Source organism: Leuciscus leuciscus, assembly GCF_965113295.1.
Source record: "Leuciscus leuciscus genome assembly, chromosome: 8".
Lineage (NCBI taxonomy): Eukaryota > Metazoa > Chordata > Actinopteri > Cypriniformes > Leuciscidae > Leuciscus > Leuciscus leuciscus.
This window is the reverse complement of record NC_138732.1, coordinates 11,870,332-11,881,128: the sequence shown is the minus strand read 5'-3', so window position 1 is coordinate 11,881,128 and position 10,797 is coordinate 11,870,332. Positions and strand designations below refer to the sequence as shown.

At 37.2% G+C, this 10,797-nt stretch overlaps 1 protein-coding gene and 1 long non-coding RNA gene across 3 annotated transcripts in view; one reads left to right on the top strand and one right to left on the bottom strand.

The window, feature by feature from the left end:
• Positions 1–10,797, top strand: part of LOC309504679 — a 360,274-nt gene that overhangs the window by 69,193 nt on the left and 280,284 nt on the right. The window lies entirely within an intron of this gene.
• The window catches only part of fstl5 (follistatin-like 5), a 123,264-nt gene that overhangs the window by 41,626 nt on the left and 70,841 nt on the right, over positions 1–10,797 (bottom strand). The gene's annotated exons all lie outside the window — the stretch shown is intronic.

Here is a 10,797-nt window from a genome sequence, read left to right as displayed (position 1 = left end):
TAAGTCTGAATTTTGAGCAGAAACCGAGCTGCCTTAACTTGTCAGCTGCCAAATTTACACTGCAAAGGTGACACATAAGTGCTTCTGAAGTGGCATTTAAGTGTCTTCACACAGACTGTGTAATGCTGCTCAGAGGTGGCATAAAGGCATTTACACAGCAATCACAACTCTATACTTTGATATTAGGAGATGAGTTGGGTCAGAGCAAGCATCATTTATACTGGCTTTTATGCGGCATTGCATCTTTACACTGAATTTTGAACAGAAACAGAACAGCCTTAACTTGTCTGTTGCCAAATTTACACAGCAAAGGTGGCAGAGAAGTACTTATGAAATGGCATTTTAGAGACATCTTTACACAGTTGAGTTAAAGTGATAGTTCACATAAAATGTTTACTTCTGTCATTAATTAAAAACCCTCATGTCATTCCAAACACGTAAGACCTTCGTTCATCTTCGGGAACAAATTATGATATTTTTGATGAAATCCGAGAGCTTTCTGACCCCCCATAGACAACAACTCAATTACCATTTTCAAGGCCCAGAAAGGTAGTAAATACATTGTTAAAATAATCAGCAGACATCAAAATTGGAGCAGTCAGGCTACTTAAAAAAAAGAGGATTGTTCTTGCGATTGATTCTGCGGGAGTGTATTACCACCTTGATACCGCAGCTCCACTTCAATTTAAGTGTTTAAAGGAACTTCAAACATATTTATCTGTCACAGTCTATCCTGGGATTTTGTAAGCCAATGAATTAATGCAACTGATTGTGAATTCATCATTGATTGTGAAGTTTTTGCTTTCAGTTCAAAGGGTTCTGGGTTCTAATATGTGAAAATATAACTTTTTATTTTAATAAACCAAAATGGCAGCTCTACACCAGAGGTTGTACATTAGAAGTAAGGACCCCTGTATTTGCATTTCTTTTGTGAATTCAGAAGAACAGACAGTGAGCCATGGAAAAACTAGACAATATGGAGCATGCGTCTGAGCATGTGAGAGCTGAATTTGACATTGTTGTTTTCCACTAAGAATGCAGTGACTCTCAGCAAAACATTCAAAAATTTCCATTTCAGCACCACTAACACAAAACAAAAAGACAAGCTAAAGCAGTTTTAAAAAGTGGTGTGGACAAAGAGAATGAACTATTGCTGACTTGCCAGATCGGGGCTTTTAGAACAGTATGGGGAAATGAGAGAATAATACAGTACATTTCTTGTGTGTCAAGGCAAACCTATTTATTTTTAAATTTCCTTTCCTAATCACTTGACATCTGTCAACCAATCATTTTATAATAGTGCTGTCAGCTCATGCCACATTATATCAGGAAATGGCAGTAATGGGAGATGGGGGGGGGGGGGGGGTGTGGGGGGGGGGGGGGGGGTATTGCATGAATATCAAATTTCTATTCATGACTATTAAACCTCTCATGGAGTGTATAGACAATACACAAAAGGCAACCATTAACTCTTGATATTTTTTCCTAGGATTCTCATAATTCCATTTTTGTCATTACTTAAGTTTTTTTTTAATCTCTTTGACCCAGTTTTTTAACTGCATATATTTAAATATCTCTGAATCTTTAAATTTAAATGTATCTTTCAGTGTATCAATCTCTACGAAACACGTAAGGAATAATTGACGACAGGCCGTTGAATTATTAGAAAAATAATGCACACCCGAGGTGGTAATGCGGTCACGACGCGAAGCGGAGTGGCCATTACAACTCGGGTGTGCATTATTTTTCTAATAATTCAACGGCCTGAAGTCAATTATTCCGCTTATACTACAGTTACCACACCTCGGAATTTTTTTCAGATTATGTATTTCAAGACGTTTGTAAAGTTTTTGTCATTAAAAAGCTCTTGTATGTAGGACTAATTTCTTACGCATCTAATCCCATGCCTCCGTTGCTAATTCCAAAACGTCATTTTAGAGTTAGTAACGGAGGTTTGAGCCGCTGATAGCAGACTAATGCTGAATTAGGGTTAGGTAGAGTTAGTAACGGAGGTTTGAGCCGCTGATAGCAGACTAATGCTGAGTTAGGGTTAGGTAGAGTTAGTAACGAAGGTTTGAGCCGCTGATAGCAGACTAATGCTGAGTTAGGGTTAGGTAGAGTTAGTAACGGAGGTTTGAGCCACTGATAGCAGACTAATGCTGGGGACACACGACTAGCTGACACATTCTCTGACTGTTTTCATCGACTGCAGCAGATTTTAAACACCGACTTTGAACACAGACTGAACGTGCTGAACACGCGTTTGGGCATGATCAGTCATAAGTATCAAATTACATTCATTATGCAGTTATTAATGCAGTTATTAGAGAGAGATGTTGCAATAATGAGACAGAAAAGCATGTGCGTCAATATTATTATTTATTTATTAATTCAATTCGTTTTAATTAATTCGTTCATTCTTTTTTTTCTTCATTATTGACAGATGACAGTAGACTAGCCAAATAAATGAAACACAAAGCCCTTTTAACAAGTAGGCCTATCAATAATAATTTATTTGTTATATTATCTGCAATAAAAAACTATCCATTTATTTAGCCTATATTCAGTTTAATTTTCTATTGATTATATAGGACTATATACTTTATTTATTAAAATTAAACTGCATGTTTCTATTGATTGTGAAGCTAGACATTGAAAATTGCAGATCAAGCGCATGGGGCTAAATGCCTTTTCTTGTTATGAATTGTATCCTATTTTCCGTTATTACAGTGATATGGAACTGTAATGCGGTCAAGACCTGCATGGAACTACTTTAGCCGTGCGTTTCCCTGAAAAAAATGCACACCTTAGAACGTTTGTCAACCAATCAGATTCAAGCATTTAACGGCCCTGTAGTATAAAATATTTTATTTTACAGAACATCTGAGCTTCTACCTTTTTATATACACAAAAAGTAGAGATTATTTCTGCCAGACACCATAAAGGACAAAAAGTGACATAAAAGTATCATGCATCTGGGTGAATTCATATTTTAGAATCCTGAAAACACACACACACACACACACACACACACACACACACACACACACACACACACACACACACACACACACACACACACACACACACACACACACACACACACACACACACACACACACACACACACACACACACACACACACACACACACACACACACACACACACAAATGGTGCTTTTTGGACCTTCAAATTGGGGTGAACTATTCCTTTAAGCATGGCTACATAATTTTTTTACCCTATTGTCATTGGCAAAAATGTATCTGAACTCTCATGAATACAAAAAATAAAGCCTGAATGTAGTAAATCAGTACAAGTACAACTACCTTTCAAAACAGACCACGTGTATGAGTGAGCTCTAGAATTCAGCAATATTTTTTCAAGCCATTCAATTACACTCTTTTGTGTCTTAGTAGATTTGGAATTTGCTCCGAGGCAAGGCACCGCGTTTTACAATTCCCTGTAGGATTGAAAGACAAATGGATTTTTCAGAACAAGGAATACAAGTGAGAAGATGAGTATTTGTTTAGGTGGATGTTATAGGAAACAGAAAGAGAGAAAGAGATTATGGTATTAAAAATACCCAGTTGCAGCCGAAACAAATATGGTGCACCAATCACAATGCAAGACTACATATAATGTGGAAACAGTATGGCAGGTGCTGTCCAGGCATTTAATCCTCAGTCATTGTTTGTGATTAATGGCAGTGGAGCAAGTACAGGTTTTACCCCTCATTTAGAGCACGTGTAGCAGATGAGTAGACTCTCCCTCAGGGCTCGACCATCTCTCACAGCAGCAGCATGAGTTTTTCCCATTACAGAGTGGTGATGCTTCTACAGTTATTTCAACTCAGTGAGAGAAATCCCATGCACACAGCCGCAGAATACGTTTTTTAGTCCTCTTTTAGGGGGTTGTTTATCGCATGGGCCCCCAACACGCCTGCCTGCTACGCCACTCCCCCAAATTTTTTAACAGTAGTGTAACTTTCTAGCTGAAAGCGTCAGTTAAGGGGATTTCTTTGAATTTCAATTTATTTGAATTTTTCGGTTACACTATATTTTGATGGACACCTTTAAATATTCTGTTGACTATAAGTAACATTGCATGTCAATGACATGTCAAATAACTTTCATTACATGTCAACAAACTCTCATTTGAGTATTAGTAGACTGGTATGGTTAGTAAAATAAGTTGACACGTAGGCTACTTACAAAGTTACTTTTAGTCAGTAGAATGTCTGTTGGGGGACCATCAAAATAAAGTGTTAGCATAGTATATTAAGCAGAGAGTTTACTAATACTCTATTGAAAGTTAGTTGACATGTAGGTGCAATGATACTTATAGTCAACAGAATGTCTAAAGGGACCATCAAAATAAAGTGTTACTAAAGCCGCGTTTCCACCAAAATTACCCAGAACAATTTGTCCCAGGAACTTCTTCCCCCCAGACCTGTTGCTTTCTGTTTTCACCGCGGTCTAAAGTACCATGAAGATTAAGCAAATTAGACCGGTGACGTAGGAGAGCAGATTTTTAAAAATGGTCGTTTAAATTTAAATGCTGCGTGGAGTAAACCAATCGGAATGCGGCATGAACTCAACCAATCAGCATGTTCAGCGCCCAAGTCCCACCCCGAAAGTTCCTGAACTTTGAAAAAGTTCTACAGTACCTCGCAAGCAGGGACTTTCTGAGGGGGAAATCTTTACCCCGAACTTCATTTAGACCCTGGTTCCTGTGGTCGAAACACACAGAGTACCACCCCAAAGTTCCTAGTTCCTGGAGAAAGTTCCTGAAGTGGAAACACGGCTTCCATTTTCTACCTTACCTCCAAATTTGAAATGCTCATCGGCATCTGTTTGCAACCTCAGTTTAAATTAAATTCATAGAATTGAACGAGAATGTAAATGTCTTGACATTCTCAGTCAACCCAATTCTGAATGGCACACAACCCTGGAATGAACACAACAATTCGAGAGTCACACCTGTCAGCCCCAAGCACTATGTAAACACAGCTAAAGAGAAAACCAGAGGAACACCAAAATTTCAGTCATTAAACTTTAGAACTGCTACTTTAGAATAGTTTACAATATACAGTGTAAAAGCTCAAGAAAACAGACCCAACAACAACAGACCCTTTCCAACAAGAAGCGATGCCGTCAACGGTCTTCAATCATAATTACCAGCTGCCCTTCCATCAAAAGTCATGCTCCGCTCTCCACCGCCCATCCACTAGTACATTTATGAGTCTGTAAGGCTTCTGTGATAGCTGCAGAATCTTTTAAAAGTTGAAGTCATTGAAGTCAGATGGAATAAAACCTTTACTGTGACCCAATCAATGTGAGAGACAGGCAGTAATAGAAGCTGAAGAAAGGCTGACTTCACACCACCTGTGAGAAACACCATCTCCATGGCATCTGTCAGTAGAGACACTGGAGATGCGCTCATATTAGCATGCCATCACAGTACACATACTTCTAATTGGAGTTCATATACAAGAGGGACTGTTCAAGAAAAAAAAAATGGGATAGACTCCTGGTTAAATTTGATTAATTAAAGTGCATTTCACACCGTATTACAGAACTGTGTGGGTTTTTTTTTTTATCTATCTTTCTCTAACTCGCCACCTTGTTTTTTTTTCTCACTTCCCATATGGCAATATTTAAAAGTCTGTATTGCCTTTCACCGAAGTCAATTTTGTTTCAAGTGAGGCACTGTTTCTTATCACACAATTCTCCACTGCCAATGATATTGAGCGGATCCTGTATTTCTGTGTGTGTGTGCGAGTGTTTGTCTGTTTAGCAGACAGAGCAGGTGGATTGACGTTTTCTCCGGAGGCATATCAGCCCTGACAGGTGAAAGGAACGGCATTGTGGGCCGGCGTAGCGTTAAGTAATTGCCTTCTGACTCCACTGGGGGATGTAAATAGTTTGAAGCATGAAGCATACAGATATGCCAACTGAACAAACCAATCATGATAAAGAACCACGTAGACACACCAATCACAAGTAGGAGCATGAGTAAACAAGAGTCAAAAGCAGAAAAATTACAGGAAGATTTGTCATTTTTTAACACATTGTTGGCTTCAAAAACTTCCCCAAACAATATACTGTATAAGAATTTTACACAAATTTAACTTTCTTTTCATTTGTATTTCAGTCATTATAAGAAACCCTGAAGTAATTTCCTAACTAACAATCTGATTACCTTAAGTCAAGGTATATTTTACCAGTGCAAGCATAAACATGTTAAGGCACCAATTTGTGAACAAATCTTTTAGGCTAAACCAGTTCACAAAACCAGACTAAATGATTTGTTCGCAAAATGGATTGACTGATTCAACCCAATCGTTCCGTCCAGTTTTGGTTCAGCAGATTCATCATTCAGATTTGGAAAACTTATTTCTAAACTGACGCTGAAATATATGCAAGATATTTCCAGTCCAATTTTCCTCATGCTCGCAGAGCTTGTGAGATTCATGCATGTTGGGAACCGAGCCTGATAAAAAAAAAAACATGAGTATACGTTAATTATAATTACTGCTATGAATAAACGAGTCACATGTTTAGCCTTAAATGTGTGAACTACTCAAATAATTAAGAAATGAAAATGCTTTCTAGTGCCAGAGAAAAGGGCCAGAATCTGAGTAAACACATTTAGCATGTCTCTAAAACTTCTCATTGACCATGTGCTAATTGCTGCAATGTGGAATCGAGAGGGCATGAAGAACCCAGACAGCATCTTTCAGTAATGTACTTAGATGCAGTGCAATTAGAAAGTTTTTTGGCTGCATAATTTACTTAAACACCGCATAAGATACTGTGCCCAGCTCTTTTAGATTCCCTTGCTCTCTATCCTACTTTAGGAAGACCAGAGACTCTCCAAACCAAAACTGGACAGTTTCATGCTTTCATGGGCTGTCACCCTCCATCAGGACTGAGATACTGTATATACCCATGTGACTGATGTACACCCGGACCTGGAGAGTTTGAACAACACAAGTCAACGCTGACAAGCTCTGTTCACATCAGTAAATCCCATCAGACCAGATTCAACCTTCATTATCATACCAAAGTGTGCTAACCCCATCAGACCAGAGTCTACTACACCATAGTGTACATTTACCCCCATCTCAGACCACCAAGATCAAAATCATGCAAGAGTAAGTCTGAGTTATTCATGTGAAATAATAAATCATTCATGCAACAAATTAATGTTAAAACCAGCCAATAAATAATGTTGTTTACAGATTTTCAGCTACATCTCCTGCATCACAATATCTCACAACAGACAAAGACAGATCAAATATCACAATGAATACTGGAGAAACAGCTGCTTGACTCACACACACAGCGCGAGTTTATCACTGGAGGTCAGGTAGCTGTCTTATTGACCGTTATTGTTATCCATTATTGATGGGCTGTATATAATTAGCCATCGTTTTTTAAAATCTTGTAAATGATAAAAATAAGACACCATTCTGTTTTGGAAATCAATCCGTTTTCTTGCTGCAGTGTTTGTGTATAAATTACAATACATAATACAGTACATCACATCATGAACAAGATTAATGAGTTTCATTCTACGAAACAATTTCTGATATGGTTTATTTGCATCATTTTGTATTTTATCACTGTATGTGGGCAGAAACAAATTACATAGAACGGTGAAACTGCTCACAGTAGCATTAACCTCTCCATCTTGCCTACACTTGACTACTATCTCACAGGAGACAGATCACTGACTTTGCTTCTATCAAAAGTTGCCATATTACATCAATGCTCATTTGCATAAAGTTAAACTTTTCTCAACTCAACTTTGTTGGACATGCCCATATTAAATGAATGATTCTGTGTTGCTTTAATGTTGCAGATCGCTATCAGGGTCAATGAAGAGGAAGAGGACTGAGAAGAGGACTGAGAAAACATATTGAGAAAATGGTTTAGAGCAGGTGCCCATGTGATGGAAAAAGAAGCCAGGATCTGGTGAATCTGAGAAGCTCAAATAAGTGGGTAAATTTCACACTGAAGGTCGAAACTGACTAAACACATTCACATTCTCATACATGTCGTGGAAGATATCTAAAGCACCAGCTCACAGCATGAACTCTAATGCTGTTGGTACAACCAACATGCACTGTTTATAAAGTAGTATTCTTCAAACTCTTCAAAAACATTTGTTCAAAGCATCAGGAGCTGAAAACAGACAGTGTGAAGGAGTTCTCTGAAGGTGTCTGACAAAATGTCTTGTAATCTTTTTATCTTTAAGTTTAGAAGAATAGCAAAAGTAGCAATACATTACTTTATTTTTTGCCTGTAGGGCTGTCCTGCCTCATCCAAACTCCCGCTGAGATCGGAGTAAATGCACGGAGGCAGACAAAGACAGTGATTCTCATTCTAAAATCTACTTCCTGTCTGAAGAGCTGCTTTTTGCTCAAAAACACAGTGTGTAACAACGGGATTCTCGGAAAAGTGCTCTATGCATTGTTGTCCCTTTTTTTTTGATCCCATCCTAACATGAACAAACAATGAACAGCTCTACTTTTATTAACTAACGTTAACAAAGATAAATACTGTAACAAATGTATTGCTCATAGTTAGTTCATGTTAGTTAATACTCTACATTAACCTGATAACAAATTAAACATTATTGTAAAGTGTTATCTATATATGTGTTTTTTTCCTTTTTTTTTTCCTATTATGCTGCAAGGCTGCATCCTTTTTTGTAATTTACATGTATATATCATACACACTATTAAGTTTGGGGTCAGGAATATTTTAATACTTTTATTCAGCTGCAAAGTATTAAATTGATAAAAAAGTGACAGGAAAGACTTCAATTAAAATCTTACACAATATTTGGTTAACACTTTACAATAAGGTTCATTAGTTAACAACCTTAGTTAACATGAACTAAGAGTTAACAATACTTCTTCAGCATTTATAAATCTTAATTAAAATTGATTTCAACATTTACTAATACGTTATTAAAATCAAAGGTTGTATTTGTTAACATTAGTTAATGCACTGTGGACTAACATGAACAAACAATGAACAGCTGTATTTTTATTAACTAACATTAACAAAGATGAATAAATACTGCAACAAATATATTGCTCATTGTTAGTTCATGTTAGTTAACACATTAACTAATGTTAACATGTGAACCTTATTGTAAAGTGTTACCAATATTTGAATTCATATTTAAATATTGTTTACAAATGCTGTTCATTTGAACCTTCTAGTCATCAAAGAACCCAGAAACAAAAATGTATCACAGTTTCCACAAAAATATGAATAATAGAATAAGCATATTAGAAAGACTTAAGACTGAAGTAATGGCTGCTAAATAAGAACATACACAAATACCTTTATAAATACATTTATAAATTACAAAAAAAGGATTCAGCCTTGATAATTGATTTTAAAACAAACAAACTTAGACCGCAAACTTTTGAACAGCAGTGTGTGTGGTCCTAGTAAACCTTACGTTATGGGGACAAAATGTCACCACAAAGATTACGATATCCAAATTCCATGTCCTTGTCCTTGTTGGGACATGTTTTGGTCCCCTTGAGGAAAACAGTTTATAAATAATTCTATATGATCATTTAAAAAAATATAAAAATGCAGAAAGTTTTCTGTGATGAGTAGGTTTAGGGTTGGGGGATATAATATACAGTTTGCACAGTATAAAAGTCATTCTGTACATGGAATGTCCCCATAAAACATGAAAACCCAATGTGTGTGTATGTGTGCGTGTGTGTGTATACATTAGAAATATATTTCTATAAAATAGAAAAATGTATAATAAAACCAGAGGACCGGCTCAGTTTAGTGAGGTCAGTCATGTCCACCTCTTCAACATAAAACATCTTTCATCAGCTTGATTACTATAGGCACTCCATGGAGTCTGGGCGTTCATCTACTTTAGCAAAATAGCTTAGTTTCCAGGCTGACACAAATGCTCTATACCAAATGTTACTTGCATCTTGAGTCATGCAGTTAATTAGTGTGCCTCAGTTTCTCTTCAGCAAATCCGTTAATGAGTACACGAAAGAGGAAAATGGTACTCAGGCCGCCACTGTTCAGTGGCTTACTGAAAAATGTGACTGTAGACTTCAATTAGAGCTTAATTAGGATCCATTCACCTTTACGATGACCGCAAGATCTGACTTTCTAACAGTGGGTTGTCAGAGTCACAGTCCATTTCAGAGGCCGTTGACCCAGTGGAATGGACTAACAGAGAAATGTCACTTCATTACATTTCATGCCAATGGTCTGAACTTGCCATGAAGAGCAGGGCTGGGATCCAAGAACCTGGATATTGCAATATTTTACTGGAACCTAATGATTTTCATGATGTTTGGCTCTGTTCACAGTTTTTTTAACGCCACTAATGGAGCACTGCACTGAAACTGAAGCATTTTTTTTCCCTACCATGGAAGTCAATGGGGTCAATCAACTGTCTGGTTAATGACATTCTTCAAAACATCTTCCTTTGTGTTCAGCAGAAGAAAGAAATTCATACAGGTTTGAAACAATTTGTAAATGGCCTTCCGGATATTGTTCGAGGCTCAGATTCGCTGTCCCAGTTTAAAACTAGATTAAAGACGCATCTCTTTAGCCAAGCATTCACATAATACTTACCTTTTATACTACAGTTGAATCAGATTGAATGCATTAATATTAGGAACAGCAGCTACGCTAATTATTTCCCATCTGCTTTTCTGTTGTTATCTCGGGACGCTAGTCCCGAGGTAAATAGAGTACGTCAGCTCCAGTTTGTATCCAGCCTCTCA